At 35.9% G+C, this 16952-nt stretch overlaps 1 long non-coding RNA gene across 1 annotated transcript in view; it reads right to left on the reverse strand.

Moving 5' to 3' along the window:
* LOC118921708 (uncharacterized) overlaps window positions 1–16952 on the reverse strand; it is a 26235-nt gene continuing 9283 nt past the window's right edge. Inside the window, exon 3 of the long non-coding RNA XR_005028468.2 lies at window positions 1–80. This is a non-coding gene — a long non-coding RNA (uncharacterized LOC118921708). The remainder of the gene's footprint in view (window positions 81–16952) is intronic.

Below are 16952 nucleotides of genomic sequence, written 5' to 3' on the forward strand. Positions count from 1 at the left end.
CAGGTCTCTACTCCTTCAACCTCACCCTCTGTCAGAGGTGGGAAAGGACACAGCCAGCTGCCTATTGCTGAGCGAGGCCCCTGAAACATGAAGGTCAAAGGTGCCCAGAGGAAGAGCAGAGGAGACCACAAGCCCCAAGAACACCCCACACTCCTCTTCTTCCCATAGAGGCATTTTGGCTATTTTGCCATCCCACTGACATTTGCCTATAGCTCCTTTCTTAGGTTCTGGATTTTTACTGGAACCCAAAGTAGATCAAGATAAACATGCTACAGTTTGAAGTTGACTGCAGCTGCCTCTGTTATCTTGACCTTCACATTTTCAGTGTGGTCTAGACCATAGATAAGTCCACTTCAGACGGCACAGGAAACAGTAAAAGAGAATTGCTTATCTCCCTCTATTTTCCCTCTTTTCCTGGTCAGTCAGAGAGAGCTGCTTCTTCGTTTTCTCTTGTCAGCCTCATTTGGCTTTATGCATTTTTCCCAGGCAACATGCAGGGCAACTGGCAATAGAGCCTTCTCCAGCCCCTCTCCCGGCTTCTGGGTGATTTCTCTAGGAGATGCGCTCCCTCACTCTGCAGCAATGATTTAAGTAGTGGAGGCAGAACAGAAGGAAGGAAAGAAAAGCAGTGCAGAGATCAGTGGGACTATCATTTGTATCTTTAATTAAGGTAGCTTTCCATGCCTCGAACAGGTATGAAGGTGCATAGTTATGTCTACAGAGGACCTTAGGATCTTTAACTTCTCACAGGTTATGTGCAGTGTGAGAAAGTATAAATAAATAAATATACCTATGATAGGTAGGTAGATATGTAATAGAGATAGACAATGAGATATCTATTACAACTAACTACATAGTTCAAATGGCCCTATTACATTTTTGAGCTCCTTTTTAACACTAATATATGTCAGGAGAAATCTCATATATTATCTCAAAGCCTGAGACATTTCCTAGGAGAAATTAGTCACAAGAAATAAATAAGATATAATAAGTGCTATGGTAACAACTTGATTTCTTGCTTTGCTTACTAAATGACAGAATTATGTTTAATAGGCAAACAGCTGAAAATAACTCCAAAATAAATAATGACATAATTATATAGTACAATAACTTTCACATCCACTCCTTATTGTCTCTTCTTACCACTGCCTTACTAATAATACATAACATTAGTGACTATTTGCTAGACACAAACCCCAAGACCTAAGGGCTTTGCACACATACTAGTCCATTTAATCTTCACAACCCAATGAAATAACTACTACTCTGATCCTTGATTTACAAAGGAGGAAACTGAAACATGAAGTAACAAACTTCCCCCAAGGTCATGGCTTGTCAGTCCAGAATTCTAAGTCAGATCATCCAGGTACCCATGTGTTCTACTGCACCTCTTGCCAAGAATTGGCTCTTATTCCTTCTCCCATTTTCTGATTGGTTTCCCTGCCTCCACTCTCTCCAATCCCTCATTATACAGCTACCAGTGTAGTTATCCGTATGAAAGGTTATATCATGTCAGCATGCCTATTTAAAGTCCAACAATGATTGCCTCTTGTCTACAGAACAAAGTCCAAGCTATTTAGTGTAGATCCCAGCATGTTTCATATTCTCACCTGAAATGTCCTTTCAGTTCCATCACTTTCCCATCACTTTACAAATGTCCTCTGCATTTTCTTATCTCTGGGCTTTTACATAATATTCCCTGCCTCAATTTTTGTCACTGTTTAGAATCTAAATGACATTCCAGCTCCTCCATGCAGTCTCCCTCTATCTCACAAACAGAATATCTCATTCCTCTAGGTTTCCACTGTACTTTATTGCTCTCTTTTTTTGGCCACCTTCAGTATGCCTTTTTTGTGCTTATCTGGATTATAGCTCCTAAAAATACAAGACTATGGCCTGTGCAACTTTAAACTTCACCATTCCTTAACAGTGCTTTGCGCATAGTAGGCACTTGATGCATGTTTGTTGAACTGAAATTCTGTTAGATTCTGTATTGGTTGAGAATATCAGATGTTTGCTACCCATGTCCATTTTAACTCACAGAGACGGGTGGGAGAAGTTTGCTGTGGGCATGTGGGAAGGAAAACTTCCAAAGTTGGTGGAGACCATGACTCAAAATATAAGGTCACTGAGTTAACAATTGTGGTCTCATATTTCTGCTGCATGAGTAAGAAAGGGAAACTACTCTGCAGCAGACACAGCTTTTTTCCTTCCGCCTCCTGTTTACTATTCTTTTCAATGGCCCCATCATGGTTAAGCCTAACCAACCACTACAGAAATGTCTCCCCATCCCATGAAATGCATATGGGTTACTGCAGCAAAGGCAGACTTGTTCACGGCCTATTCTCTCTTCTCCTTCTCTGCATGTCCAAAATCCTCTTTGCTTCCATGAAGGCATTATCTGCAAAGGTGGTAAGTAGTATGTTATTGGACGGAGATAGATGGGACAAGGAATACAACATAAAAATAAATAAATCTTAAAAAGAAAGAGAAAGAATAAAAGAAGACACATAAAATATTTAAATTTTTGGACAGAAAAATAAAGAAACAAAAATTACAAGAATTAATGAAAAAGCAAAAACAAAGAGAAATAGGGCATCTCAGGAACAAAAGAAGCTCCTCTCATTTTTGTCTTAAAACAGTACTCTGACCTCTGCTAAAATCTGGAACACTCCAGTCACCATTACTCTCTAAACCTGACTTTCTCAGGTGTAGTTATAATAAAAACTGATATCCCTCTCCCGAAGAGGTAAAATGCTTGCCTCCAAATCACCAAACAGTCCAATAGAGACTGTCATCTGCCACTAGGTAAGTCCCTACTTGATATTGCTTGTTCATGAGTCAACTTTTTATTGATATTGTACAGATTAATAGAAAGAATAACTTCCATTAGACCATATGCCAGGAGTTATCCTCTCCCTACTTCCTCTTTGCCAGTGTAATATATTCCTCTAACTTTGTCTATTACCAACCATCATAAACAGTAATTTCAAATATACAAGTAAGTTTTAGTCCAGTTGAATAACATTGAGATTGTCATCAAAGATTAAAAGTAGAAAATCTCAACTACAATCTTCACATTTCTGCAATCCTCCTGGCACAGGTTCAAAACGTCAACGGTTCTTTCTAGCAATTCTTCATCACTTCACTTTTAGCCCAGGAACTCTCTAGGTCTTTGTTTCAGATTCTGCTGACTAGTATATTCCAGGTCCACAACCCAGACCAAAAGTGAGGTATTTTCTTAAGCTATTTGGAGTGCTCAGATCAGCTAAGTCTTTATTAGTTGATAGTTTTGTTTCACTTTTCTTTCTTTCTTTGGTGATTACAGCAATCATATGTTCCCTCCACATTGTAAACTTGATTGATCTTTCCTAAAGTCTATTGCTAAGAATCTGATTTTCTCTCTGCTCCTTCCTCTAGCCCTCTGTTCTAGGTAGCTTCTAAATTCTGCTCTCTACTATGAATTAGTGAGTCCTGGTTAGAATCAGACTAAGTGAAATTGAGCTTTAAAAATAAAATAAAATTCAGCAACTAGATATAAAAAATATAAATAATTGCACAAACACAAGAAGGGGGCATAACTAATAGCTAAAGAAGTAAAGAATATTTGGGGTTTTTACTTTTCTTCATGCACATTGGCAGGCCACAGTATAATGAAACTGATGAAAAGAAATGTGTTCTTATGCTGCACTCATGGGAGTATCAAGACTAGACTATAGCAGGGAAAGTTCAATCTTTCTCTGCATATTCAGAATTTACATGAACTACTGTATTTTGGTACAGGTAATGCATTTGAAGAGGTATAAAGGCAAATGAGAGAATTTCTGGAGCAGAGAGTAATGAATAAGAAATAACAGATACACTGGAACAAGATAGAGTGACAGGAAGCAGATTTGCCATACTTACTGAAAACAAAAACAGAAAACTGGGTAAAATATACAATGCAAGATCTTTCAAGACATTGGACATCAGGTAACAAAGGACAGGGATCCCTGAGAGATGGTTAAAAAAAAAAGTGAATTATATGATTATATCAGGTTACTGTCTTGAGAGAGATGTCAGGTAGTGGCACAGGGTGAGGAAAGTTGGGTGGAACTTGGTGAACTCCCTGAGCTGAAAGTCCAAGGAGGTCAAGATCACTAGAGTTCACAGAACAGGGTACTGGAGAAGAAAGTGATGAACAGAGAAAAGCTCTTGGAAACTGTCAGAGTATCTCCCTCAAGTATTCAACAGTCTGGATCACAGACTATATGTGTTAGAAAACTACTCATTGTTGGGGAAAGAACCGTATTAAAGGATTAGAGCAAATGGATCCCAGTGTTCATACTGGGCTGTAAATAGTGTCTTTTCCCATAAAACAGACTAGAAAATCTTACAATACATAGGGCATGAGTAAATTCAGAGGGTCTTGACTAAGTAATCAGGAATAATTAACCCCAGAGTAAATGCTACCTGGGTCTGACTAACAGATCTTAAAAGAAAGACCAAAAAGAAGCAAACTGTTTTCACGTTACTAAGCTTCATTTGAGAAGAAAGTCAAAGAATACTTTTAGGAATACAAAATTCCCAGCACCCAGGAAGGTAAAAATTGCAATGTCCAGCACTCGATCAAAGATAAACAGACATGTAAAGAAGGAAAGTATGACAAAGCAAGGGGAACAATCCAGTGAAACAAACTCAGAGCTGATGCAGATGTTAGAATTAGCAGACAAGGCCACTAAAACATTAATTACAAGTGTACTCAATTTGTGAATAAATTATACAGAGGCATAATCAAAGTTTAAGAGATGAAAGCTATAATCTTTCAGAAAAAACTACAATGAGTAAGATTGCAAACTCATAGAAACAGCAATAGAAACTTCACAAAGGAAGCATTGAGATTAAAAGGAACTTTAAAAGAATATTAGGGAGCTGTAGAAATTCCAAGTCACCTAGTTTACATGTGATTGAAATCTCCAAAGCAGGAAGCAGAAAAAAATATTTGAAGAAATGATGGTGAAAATATTTCAAACTCAAGGATGAATAAACATTTTATATAAAGAACTAGATGCAATATTTTAGGCTTTGTGAGCCATACAGTCTCTAACTACTTAAGTCTGCCATTGTAGCATGTATGCTCCCCTAGAATAAAAAGGAACTGGCCTGTGTTCCAATAAAACTTTATTCTACAAAAACAGGCAGTGGTCTTGATTTGGCTCAAGGGCCATTTGTTCACCAGGCCCTGTTTTGGTTTATTATGGTTGAAACTGAGTAAATTTATTTGAAATCTTATCTTCTAATATAGGAATTTAGTGCTATAAATTTCCCCATAAAAACTATTTTAGTGGCATCTTACAAATTTTGATACGTTGTATTTTCCTTTTCATTCCATTTAAAACACTTTCTAATTTTTCTTTTAAATTCTTCACTGACCTGTGGGTAATTAGAAGTTTGTTATTTAGTTCCCAGAGATCTCTTTGTTATTGATTTCTGATTTAATTCCTCTGTGGTCAGAGAAGACACTTTATATGGCCTAAATCCTTTTAAAGTTATTGAGTCTTGTTCTATGGCCCAGAATATGGTTTATTTTGATAAACGTTCTCTGTGCACTTAAAAAGAATATGTATTCTGCTGTTGTTAGGAAGAGTGTTCTATAGCTATCAATTAGGTCAACTTGGTTGATAGTGTTCAAGTAGTCAATGTCCTACATAATTTTCTATTTGTTCTATTAAGTATTGGCAGAGGTAAATTTAATCCCCAACTGTAACTGTGCATTTCTCTATTTCTCCTAGCAGCCCTATTAGATTTTGCTTTATGTATTTTCAAGGTCTGTTATTAGGTACATAAATGTTTAGCACTTGTATATCCTCTAGATGAACTGGTCCTATTAGGAAATGACCATATTTATTTCTAAATATATTCTCTGATTTGATAATGTATTTTGTCTTATATTAATGCAGCCATTTCAATTTCTTTTTGATTAGTGTTACCACAGTATAACCTTTTTTTCACCCTTTTATGTATAACCTATTTGTGCTTTTTTATTTAAAGGGTATTTCTTATAGGTAGCATATAATTACCTCTTAGTTTTTGGTACAATCTTATAATTTCTGCCTGTTAGTTAAAGTGTTTAAGCTATTTCCTCTTAACATAATTATTGATATGATTGGGTTTAAGCCTATCTATTACTTGTTTGTCTTTATTGCCATCTGTTTTTTGTTTTTCTTTATCTCTTTTTTGCCTTCATTTGTATTGAGTATTTTTTGTTCCATTTTATCTCTGTTGACTTATTAATTATATCTTTTTTGTTATTTTAATTGTTGTTTAATGATTTAAGCCTAAAGTAAACAAAAGAAAAAAAATAGGGGTCACGAAAGAATTAAATGTAATTTAGAAAACAGGAAATGAATAGAGAAAAGACATATTTTTTGGATAAAATCTTAAAAGTGATTAACCATTAGCTAGACTAGTCAGAAAAATGAGATAAAACACAAATTACCAGTATGATAAATGATAGAAGTTATATCACTACAGATTCTACAGATAATAAAAGAAAAATAAGAAAATATTTTGAACTTTGTGCTAATAAATTCAACAACAAATGAAATGGCCAAATTCCTTGAAAGACATAAATGACCAAAACTCACTGAAGAAGCAAGTAATCTGAATAATACTATATTTTTTAAGTGAATGTGTAATTAAAAATCTTTCACAAAGAAAATTTCATGCTCACATGCTTCACTAGAGAATTCTTCCAAAATTTAAGGAAGAAAAAATAACAATCCTATACAAACTCTTGCAGAAAATTGAAGAGGGATTTTCATCTTAATCTGAGACTAACATTACCCTGATACCAAAAGCAGATAAAGACATTAATGTATTCATAAGAAATTTGATTTTTAAATTATTTTAAATGTTATGTTAAAAATTTTGGTTTCTAATTGTATAGAAACTCTATACCAATATCTCTCATGAATAAAAATGAAAAATTTTTAATTTTTAAATCATTTAAAAATTTTTAGCATATCAAATCTAACAATTTATAAAAAAGGTAATACATCATGAAGGAGTGAGATTTACTCCAGAAAAGCAATATTGATGAACAATTTGCTTCAACATTTGAAAGTCAAACAGTCTAACATCAAATTAACACAATGGAAAAGAAAAGCCATATGATCATCTCAATTGAAACAGAAAAAACAATTAGCAAAATCCAATTTACATTCCTGTTAAAAACTTTTAGCAAACTAGGAATGAGAGGGAACTTCCCTACCTTGATAGAGGCATCCATGAAAACCTACTTCTAACATCAAACTTAATGATGAAAGACTGAATATTTTTTCCTTAATATCAGGAAAAATACAGGATGTCTGAACTGATCGTATCTATTTAACATTGTACTGAAGGTTCTAGCTGGCACAACTAGGGACAAAAAAGAAATAAAGGCTCCAGATTGGAAAGGAAGAAGTAAATTAATTTTATTGTCAGATAACATGAGTGTGTAAAAACTCCCTTGGAATCTACAAAAAAGCTGCTAAGGCCTAATAGTTTGTCAAAGTTGCAGAATACGAAATAAAAAAATCAATTGTGTTTCTATATACTGGCAAAAGTAGCAATTAGAAACCGAAATTTTTAACATAACATTTAAAATAATTTAAAAATACAAATTTCTTATGAATACATCTGAGAATAGATGTGCAAGGCTGATATGTGTACATCTACAAAACATTGCTAAAATAAATTGGAGAATATGACTAAGTAAATGGAGAAATAGTAATCTTCCATTAAAATGTCAGTTCTTGCCAAACCAATCCAGGTTTCAGCACAATTCTGATGAAAATCCCAAACAGCTGTTTTTGTAAATATTAACAAGCTGATTCCAAAATTTACATGAAAATGTAAAGGATCTAAAATAGTCAAGACAACTTGAAAAAGGTAGAATAAAGTTGGAAGACTAATTCTACCTGATTTTCAGACTTATTATAAAACTATAATAATCAAGATATGATTGCCATGCAAAAATAGACAAGTCAGTGATATAGAGTTAAGAAACAGAGCTACATATATAAAAATAATGATTTTTTTTCTCAAGTTACAAAGTCAATTCAGTAGCAAAAGTATATTCTTTCAACAAATTATGCTGGAATAATTAAATATCCATAAGCAAAATATATGAACTTCCATCTAGTCTAAAGGCATATTCAAAATTAACAACAGCTCTAAATGTAAAATCTAAAAGCATAAAACTTTTAGAAAAAAATCATAGAATTTCTTTGTGAACCTGAGTTAGGAAAAGATTTCATAGGTACAACACCAAAAACACGATCCATGAAATAAATTATTGATAAATTGGATTTCATTAAAATAAAAAATTGCACTTAAAAGACACTGTTAAGAAAGTGAGGTCTAATGTCACAACTATCGAAATTGGAAAAAGAAGAACAAATGAGGCCTAAGGTCAGCGGAAGGAGGGACATAATAAAGATCAGAGAAGAAATAAATAAAATTGAGAAGAATAAAACAATAGCAAAAATCAATGAAACCAAGAGCTGGTTCTTTGAGAAAATAAACAAAATAGATAAGCCTCTAGCCAGACTTATTAAGAGGAAAAGAGAGTCAACACAAATCAACAGTATCAGAAATGAGAAAGGAAAAATCACGACGGACCCCACAGAAATACAAAGAATTATTAGAGAATACTATGAAAACCTATATGCTAACAAGCTGGGAATCCTAGGAGAAATGGACAACTTCCTAGAAAAATACAACCTTCCAAGACTGACCCAGAAAGAAACAGAAAATCTAAACAGACCAATTACCAGCAACGAAATTGAAGCGGTAATCAAAAAACTACCAAAGAAAAAAACCCCCGGGCCAGATGGATTTACCTTGGAATTTTATCAGACATACAGGGAAGACATAATACCCATTCTCCTTAAAGTTTTCCAAGAAATAGAAGAGGAGGGGATACTCCCAAATTCATTCTATGAAGCTAACATCACCCTAATACCAAAACCAGGCAAAGACACCACCAAAAAAGAAAACTACAGACCAATATCCCTGATGAACGTAGACGCAAAAATACTCAACAAAATTTTAGCAAACCGAATTCAAAAATACATCAAAACCATCGTACACCATGACCAAGTGGGATTCATCCCAGGGATGCAAGGATGGCACAACATTCGAAAGTCCATCAATATCATCCACCACATCAACAAAAAGAAAGACAAAAACCACATGATCATCTCCATAGATGCTGAAAAAGCATTTGACAAAGTTCAACATCCATTCATAATAAAAACTCTCAGCAAAATGGGAATAGAGGGCAAGTACCTCAACATAATAAAGGCCATCTATGAAAAACCCACAGCCAACATTATATTGAATAGCGAGAAGCTGAAAGCATTTCCGCTGAGATCGGGAACTAGACAGGGATGCCCACTCTCCCCGCTGTTATTTAACATAGTACTGGAGGTCCTAGCCACGGCAATCAGACAAAACAAAGGAATACAAGGAATCCAGATTGGCAAAGAAGAAGTCAAACTGTCACTATTTGCAGATGACATGATACTGTACATAAAAAACCCTAAAGACTCCAACCCAGAACTACTAGAACTGATACCGGAATACAGCAAAGTTGCAGGATACAAAATCAATACACAGAAATCTGTGGCTTTCCTATATACCAACAATGAACCAACAGAAAGAGAAATCAGGAAAACAACTCCATTCACAATTGCATCAAAAAAAATAAAATACCTAGGAATAAACCTAACCAAAGAAGTGAAAGACTTATATTCTGAAAACTACAAGTCACTCTTAAAAGAAATTAAAGGGGACACTAACGGATGGAAACGCATCCCATGCTCATGGCTAGGAAGAATTAATATCGTCAAAATGGCCATCCTGCCCAAAGCAATATACAGATTTGATGCAATCCCTATGAAACTACCAGCAACATTCTTCAATGAACTGGAACAAATAATTCAAAAATTCATATGGAACCACCAAAGACCCCGAATAGCCAAAGCAATCCTGAGAAAGAAGAATAAAGTAGGGGGGATCTCACTCCCCAACTTCAAGCTCTACTATAAAGCCATAGTAATCAAGACAATTTGGTACTGGCACAAGAACAGAGCCACAGACCAATGGAACAGACTAGACAATCCAGACATTAACCCAGACATATATGGTCAATTAATATTTGATAAAGGAGCCATGGACATACAATGGCGAAATGACAGTCTCTTCAACAGATGGTGCTGGCAAAACTGGACAGCTACATGTAGGAGAATGAAACTGGACCATTGTCTAACCCCATATACAAAAGTAAACTCAAAATGGATCAAAGACCTGAATGTAAGTCACGAAACCATTAAACTCTTGGAAGAAAACATAGGCACAAACCTCTTAGACATAAACATGAGTGACCTCTTCTTGAACATGTCTCCCCGGGCAAGGAAAACAACAGCAAAAATGAACAAGTGGGACTATATTAAGCTGAAAAGCTTCTGTACAGCAAAAGACACCATCAATAGAACAAAAAGGAACCCTACAGTATGGGAGAATATCTTTGAAAATGACACATCCGATAAAGGCTTGACATCCAGAATATATAAAGAGCTCACACGCCTCAACAAACAAAAAACAAATAACCCAATTAAAAAATGGGCAAAGGAACTGAACAGACGGTTCTCCAAAAAAGAAATACAGATGGCCAACAGACTCATGAAAAGATGCTCCACATCGCTAATTATCAGAGAAATGCAAATTAAAACTACAATGAGGTATCACCTCACACCAGTAAGGATGGCTGCCATCCAAAAGACAAACAACAACAAATGTTGGCGAGGCTGTGGAGAAAGGGGAACCCTCCTACACTGCTGGTGGGAATGTAAACTTGTTCAACCATTGTGGAAAGCAGTATGGAGGTACATCAAAATGCTCAAAACAGACATACCATTTGACCCAGGAATTGCACTCCTAGGAATTTACCCTAAGAACGCAGCAATCAAGTATGAGAAAGACCAATGTACCCCTATGTTTATCGCAGCACTATTTACAATAGCCAAGAATCAGAAGCAACCTAAATGTCCATCGATAGATGAATGGATAAAGAAGATGTGGTACATATACACAATGGAATACTACTCAGCCATAAGAAAAGGGCAAATCCAACCATTTGCAGCAACATGGATGGAGCTGGAGGGTATTATGCTCAGTGAAACAAGCCAAGCAGAGAAAGAGAAATACCAAATGATTTCACTCATCTGTGGAATATAAGAACAAAGGAAAAACTGAAGGAACAAAACAGCAACAGAATCACAGAACTCAAGAATGGACTAACAGGTACCAAAGGGAAAGGGACTGGGGAGGATGGGTGGGTAGGGAGGGATAAGGGGGGGCAGAAAAAGAGGGATATTAAGATTAGCATCCATAGCGGGGTGGGAGAAAGGGGAGGGCTGTACAACACAGAGAAGACAAGTAGTGATTCTACAACAGTTTGCTACGCTGATGGACAGTGACTGTAAAGGAGTATATAGGGGGGACCTGGTATAGGGGAGAGCCTAGTAAACAAAGTATTTGTCATGTAAGTGTAGATTAATGATTAAAAAAAAAAAAAAAAAAGCAGTTCCTATGTGGTGACCTCTAATGAGTTCTACACAATGATATAAAGGGCATATAAAAGTGTAGGCAAAGAGTCTGTTTGTGTTTATACAGAGGATCAAAGCCTAATTTGGCTACCCCAAAAATGAACTAAGATACGATATGAAAAAGAACTTCCAACATCAGCACTCTCGGGAAGACTCATGACAGAAGATGATCAGCAAAAAAAAAAAAAAACTCCAACAAAGATCCACGCACTGTCACAGGTGTAGATGCACTCATCCCACCAGTTCCTGGACTTGCCATGGGAATGATGAAGGAGATACCTAAGCTGGCCTGTGCATACAGTAAAACAAAAATTGGACTGGATCTATACTGTTGGAACTCAACCAAGAATTGGGAGAAGTGCAAATTGTGGCACTCCAAAATCTTACAACCACAGACTATTTATCGTTAAAAGAACATACGGGATATGAACAGTCCCCAGGAATGGGTTGTTCTAGTTTATCTGAATTCTCTCAGACTGTTTAAGTTCAGTTGAACAATATCCACCATATCATAGATGGGTTTTCACAAATGCCTAGGGTGCCTAACTGGTTTTCTTGGTTTCACTGGAGATGGCTGGTAATTACAGGTATGCTTTGGTTAGGTAACTATATTCCTATTATGTTAATGTGTGTGCACAATTTAATTAGTAGTTTAAAACCTATCCATGCTGAAGTTACTCTACAAGAAGATATGTCAAAGAAATAATCAATCTTCCCAGGTTTTCTTCTGCCTGCTACTTCTATAGCTTTTCTTCTTCCTACCTAATCACAACCTTTAAATAGAACTCGTGCCACATGTCGAATTTACCGAGTATCATAATTCTTCCAAGCGGTAAAGACACCTCAAGACAAATGCTGGGCATAGAAGCCACAGGGCATAAATATGCAAAGAAGTAAAAAGCTAACCTTTTCAAACAATAAGGCTTCTCTCTCACTTACCAACTTAACATTTCCCTGTATGGCCCCGGAAGATGACTGGTTAGCCAGAGACGGGTAAGATTCCTCAAGGAAGGAACAACCTAAGACAGGCACAGTCGCAGGGGGCCATCTGGTGAGAAAATGGGGAGCAGCAGAGGTGAGGCTTAGAACCTCCCCCCTCATGTTCTGAGAGAAATCTTCTGCATACGTGGATGTTTATTGCCCTCGTCTAGCGCGGATTAACACATAGTCTACAGGCACACACCTGATCATCTACATTTGCTCTCTTACAACACTAAACTCTGTTTTCTACCTTTATCTCGTATCTACCTACCACTTCAGCATTTTATTAAAAATAATAATAATAGAGAAATGTGGTATCCACATATAAATCAAGTTTAAAAATCAAATGAATAGTCATATTTGAACTGACTGTGTATAGTTCATAATGCATGAACAAAACCGAAAGCTTCTGTGATGACTGCCCTTGCACTGTTCACCATGTAACTTATTCACTATGTAAGAATTTGTACTCTATGTAAGAATTTGTTCATTATGCATCAGAAGATTGGAGACTGATGAAAATTAGGCTTGGGGTGGATTAATGATTGTGCATTGAGTATTGACCCCCCTATACAGAAATTTATTGTGGTTAACAACTATTTGATCAATAAATATGAGATGCCCTCACAAAAAAAAAAAAAAGAAAGTGAGAAGATGAGCCACATTCTGAGAAAATATTTTCAAAGAACATGTCTAACAAAGGAACTGCCCAGAGAAGAAAAAGAACTTGTTAAACAAACAACCCCATTTAAAAAGATAGGTAAAAGAGTGGAACAAATGTTCACCAAAGAAGGTATACAAATGGCAAATAAGCACATGAAAAGATGCTCAATGTTATTAGTCATTACAGAAATGCAAATTAAAACCATAATGAGATGTTTCCAAACATCTATTATAACAAATAAAGACTGTCCGTGAGGATACAGAGGAAGTAGAACTGCCATAACTGCTGGTAGGATTTTTAACTGATACAACCACTTTGGAAAAGAGTTTGGCAGTTTGTTTTCTTATGTTGAAAGTACATCTACCATATGATCCAATTATTCCAATCCTAGTTATTTACCCAGGAATAATGAAATCTTATTAAAAGATCACTGAAATCTTATCAAAAGAAGTCTTATAAAGACTTCTACACAAATGTTCATTACAGCTTTATTTGTTATATCCCAAAACTGGTAAAAGCCCAAATGTCCTTCAACAGATGAATGAATAAACATATTGAGGTGTATCTGTACAATGGAACACAATTCAGCAATACAAAAGAATGAACTACTGGTATACCCAGCAACATGGATAGATGTCAAATAATTATTCTAACTGAAAGAAACCAGACTCCTCCACCACCACCCCAAAACAGTATACACTTATGAATGTACTTATATGAAACTCTAGAAAACACAAACTAATCTATAGTGATAGAAAGCAGATCAGCGGCCCGTTGGGGACTGGAAAAGGGCAGATGGAAGGGGCAAAGTATTAACAAGCGTCACACGAAACTTTGAAGGGTGATGTATATGTCCATTATCTTGACTGTAGTGATGGTTGGTGGGTATATATATATGTCAAAACTAATCCATTTGTGCAAATTTAATATGTTTAGTTTATTGTGTGTCAATTATATCTCAGTATGGTGTTTTTTTAAGGAAAAAAGAAGTAACTGATAGAAATGTTTAACCCAGAATGGAACAAAATTAAGGGGAATAGGATAAGCATCTTTGAATACGTGAAAGGTTATCTATCTCTGGGCCAGACAGCTCTAGAAGAACTTAACAGGAAGATTGAGTTATACAGAAGTGTATGTAACCCTGCTAAATCCATGCTGTATCCATGTAGTGCACAGTTAGAACGGTCGAGTAACCAAGAGACATGGCCCAGCCAACAAAAAGTAAGATAAGAATTCAAATTCCTCCCTTGCATTTCTTTCACGACATGAAGTGTATAATCTCTAGTGATGCTTCTTAAAATTTCTCTTCTCCCTACAACATTGTTCTCATACTATGTTTGTTCTGTGTCACATTTCCCAGAAATGTCTTCCCCTAGCCAATATCTGCTTTTCGTTTCCTTACTTTTCCTGATTCTGTATCACTAAAGTCTAAATGAATAGTCTGGCAACAGCAGAGATATCCATGGAAATGAAAGGGAAAAAGACTGAGTGGGCAGTGCTAGAATCTAGTCAGCCAGTCTAGAGGTGAGAAAAGCTTTGAAATATTCACTCAATGAAAGGAAGAACTCTGATGTAGATAAGAGCATGGGCTCCAGAGACAGCATTTGCATTTCTCTAATGACTAATAACATTGAGCACCTTTTCATGTACTTATTTGCCATGCTTATCCTGCTCTATTATTTACTAACCATGTTATATTGATATATTTATACAACTACTCTTGAGCTTCATTTATCTCATCTGTAAAATGGAGATAATAACTTCTTAAGATGATGCTTTGAGCATTAAATTGTTAAATACATGTAATACATTTAGAACTACACCTAACAAGTAGGAAGCTTTCTATAAGTAATAGTTATTCATATTGCGTATTAATAATTTTGACCCTTTCACACAAACGTGATTTGGGGGATCAAAGTTTACCTAAAATAGAATTGGCTGTCTCAAAACACAGTGAGCTTCCTGCCTCTAAACGTTATCAAACCAATGCTAGATGAGTACTCCACAGGGAAATTCCACATCAGGTTAATTTATTTGATAATGATTAGACCAGGAATGACTGAAGTCCTTTTCATAAATGAGGGTCTATGTTTTCATGCAACTTTTTCTAACTTGGCTATTTTTTTTCCTGCTTGTACAATTCATCCACCCTAGATCAGAGCCTCTTGAATTCTCTTGATCCTAGATTTTTTTTTTTTAGCTTGAAGGTGTTTCATAAAAAGCCTTCTTTCATATAACAAAACTGACAATTCATAAAAGAGAGAAATAAAAATGTTAACCTCATAGGAAATCAAATATTTAATGACATGGAGAATACCCCTGCCTTGTATACACAGGTTTTTAAACCACTTAGAACTTTATAAAAATGTAAAATGTTTTCAGCCAACTGACACCTACACAAAACAATCTTTTTGCAAGATGGGTGAAAGAGGAAAACAAATTTGAAGTTAGTATCTTCCAAATTGAGAACTGACAGGTTTTTAACTATAAAATTCATTTCTGTGCTTTCCTTTTTCCTTACTTCTGCCTTCAGGAGAATTCTAAGAAAACAGTTCTTAACCCTGGTGTTCAAGGAAAATCCACTTTCTAATGTAAGTCAAATCAATCATAAGTGTCAGAATTTGTCATCACATCTGACCTTTTTTTTCTAGCCATAAAATGTGGGATGCTCTTCCTTTCGCAAAAGGCCACCACTGCCTCCTCTGAGAACTTGTCACCCTCTTCCTAGCCTTTTAATCTTTCTTTCTATGCTGACTCCCTACCCTCTCAACCTGCAAATATCCCATGTTCTTCACATTCATTAAAAACCCTCCTTTGCATGGGGACCCATCCCCAGCTACCAACCAATCTATCACTTCTACACCTTTGCTCATCCTGTCCTGTCCACTACTTCTCCCTTCTCCCTTCTAATTCTGCTGACCTTACTCCTCTCTTTAGAATTCTCTCAGATGCCATTTCCTAGCTGTGACACCAGCCACCACCACTAACTATCCCTCAGGGTGGTAGACATTCCTCAAGGGTTCCTGTAAAACCCCAATATACTCTACTGCAATTATCAGCTTACCTCAATAGCCTTGAGAGTAGAGCTACTGGCATGGCTCACAGAAAATAAGGAGATATGCAGAGACTATAGAATGACTAAATGACCCAATTCTAGACAAAATGCATGTGAAAAGGAGCCGATGTGAATATACGCTCTAACTTCCATATACATATTTGGTCACTAGAGTTTTAAACTTTTCAGGTCAGTAGGGAAAGAAGTCAGTAATCTTGTTTGCTCCTGAATTCTATCTCTGAATGCAACAAATGTGTAAGCTCTCGTGTGGAAATTCTAGTCATTTTCTTGTGCCCTCCATTCTGTAATGTAACAGTGAATATACATTCTCGCCCAAGCCATTTGGCCTGATCTCTCTGTGACAACTTCTCTTGACCTTTTCCTCTACATTCCTAGGCCCACATACTGCCATGGTCATCCTCCTGCCTGACCGACAGAATAGACTGTAGTAACACATACTTTTATAAATATCATAGACTTTGAGACATAAGATGATCTGGAGATATAATTTAAACTTTATTTATCCAAGGTCACGTACTTTGGCAATTTTTTCTTTTTCTCTTTCTTTTTTTTTACTTTGGGGACTTTTCAATAGTTTAAAATTTTTCATTTTGTA

The sequence above is a fragment of the Manis pentadactyla genome, chromosome 12, assembly GCF_030020395.1.
Source record: "Manis pentadactyla isolate mManPen7 chromosome 12, mManPen7.hap1, whole genome shotgun sequence".
In the NCBI taxonomy this organism is placed as follows: domain Eukaryota; kingdom Metazoa; phylum Chordata; class Mammalia; order Pholidota; family Manidae; genus Manis; species Manis pentadactyla.